Source organism: Lucilia cuprina, chromosome 2, assembly GCF_022045245.1.
Source record: "Lucilia cuprina isolate Lc7/37 chromosome 2, ASM2204524v1, whole genome shotgun sequence".
In the NCBI taxonomy this organism is placed as follows: Eukaryota; Metazoa; Arthropoda; class Insecta; order Diptera; family Calliphoridae; genus Lucilia; species Lucilia cuprina.
In genome coordinates this window covers 6,203,670-6,205,723 of record NC_060950.1, presented here as the reverse complement: position 1 = coordinate 6,205,723, position 2,054 = coordinate 6,203,670, and positions in this window count along the sequence as shown.

Sequence of the window (2,054 nt, the reverse complement as noted above, 5' to 3'; positions counted from 1 at the left end):
CTAGACTATAGACTAGAATATAGACTAGACTATAGACTAGACTATAGACTAGACTATAGACTAGACTATAGACTAGACTATAGACTAGACTATAGACTAGACTAGACTGTAGATTAGACTATAGACTAGACTAGACTGTAGACTAGACTATAGACTAGACACCATAACTATAAACTAGAATATGGACTATAGTCTGGGGAAGTATGCTCCATAATTTAGATTGGACTACTAATTTTTTTTTGCAGTGCATAACATAAATATGTGTGTATTCGAAATTTAAAGTCAACCTTTGACATTATAAATATTTTCAAAATTCAATACGCTAAATAAAATCATTAACAGATCCTCTTCAATTTCAGAACATTCAATAATGGCATATGTATGTAAGGTATATATGTACTTCATATTAAGCATAATATAAAAAATATCATTAGCAATTATATATGTATGTGTGAAATATTTATGAAATGCAATAAATAATTTGTTATATAAAATTTTATTAGCAGAATAGAAATGTCTTAAAAATATATTGAATATCTATTTTGTTATTGTATTATATACACTCTAAATAGAAAACAGCTCAAATTATAATTTAATTTTTCATTTATTTAAACGAGATATATTTTTAATACATTCTAAGATATATATTTATGTGTATGTGTGTATAAAAATGTAATAAGATTAAATGTTATTACATATGTTTTATTATCTAATCAGCAGTTATTACCTGATACTTTAATTAATTTAAAAATATTTGCATATGAAATACACTTTTGTTAGGGTTGTAAATAATTTTAGGTTTGCTAATAAAAACCTATAACATATGAGCAACAAATTTAAAAAGTTATGCATAAGGACAACCTTAATAAAATTAAATAAATATCAGTAGCTTTTTGTTATATAAAATATTGACAGTTGTAATATTTCATATTGAATTATAAAATAATTGTTACTTAAAATAATTGTAATTACTAAAAATTACATTGCAATTTCTAAATCATATAATAACTAAAATATATGTTTATTATTAAGCATAAATATTAAACAACAAAGCGAATTGAAAATATTTAGAGCCAAATCTAACAACATGTTTTGAAATGGAAAAGTGTTAATAAGTCAAAATTAAATTAAAATTATATATAAATGCAAAAATAAAACCATTAAAATATTCTTTAAATACTAAATTTGCTATAAATCCTTAAAATGGTAAACAAGTATTTGGACATTTTTATTTCAACTTTCTATTTGTACACATAAATGTACAAAAAACTAATTATAACTTAAAGCCATCATTATATGATTTTATAGTTCTTGTCAGTGATAATTATATGTGTCCATACGTACATATGTATATATGTATATCAATGCAAATAAACAACAACTTAATTATAAATATTTCATAAATAAACAATTTTAGCAAGTGATAAATAATAATTATATATAAATAATATGAATTATTTTAAATTCTATAAAACAATAATTACGTAACATTTAACACGTACATTATATAAATGTTTCAAATTAATAAATGAACAAAAAACAGTCTTAAATATGTAGTTTTTAAATTTAATTACAATTTTCAATTTAATAAATAAAAAAAATAAAACAAAAAATATATTTCATTAGATAGCCAAAATTAGGCGCGGATTCTGCTCCAACGTTTGGGGAGGGTGGAGAAGATTTGTTTTTTTCCTCATTTTTATATTATGTATTAAAAATTTTCGGTTTGAGGAGGTTTAAGTTTCACTTTCCCCCTATAGTCTATAGTCCAGACTACAGTCTATAGTCCAGACTATAGTCTATAGTCCAGACTACAGTCTATAGTCCAGACTATAGTCTATAGTCCAGACTACAGTCTATAGTCCAGACTATAGTCTATAGTCCAGACTATAGTCTATAATCCAGACTATAGTCTATAGTCCAGACTATAGTCTATCGTCCAGACTATAATCTATAGTCCAGACTATAGTCTATAGTCCAGACTATAGTCTATAGTCCAGACTATAGTCTATAGTCCAGACTATAGTCTATAGTCCAGACTATAGTCTATAGTC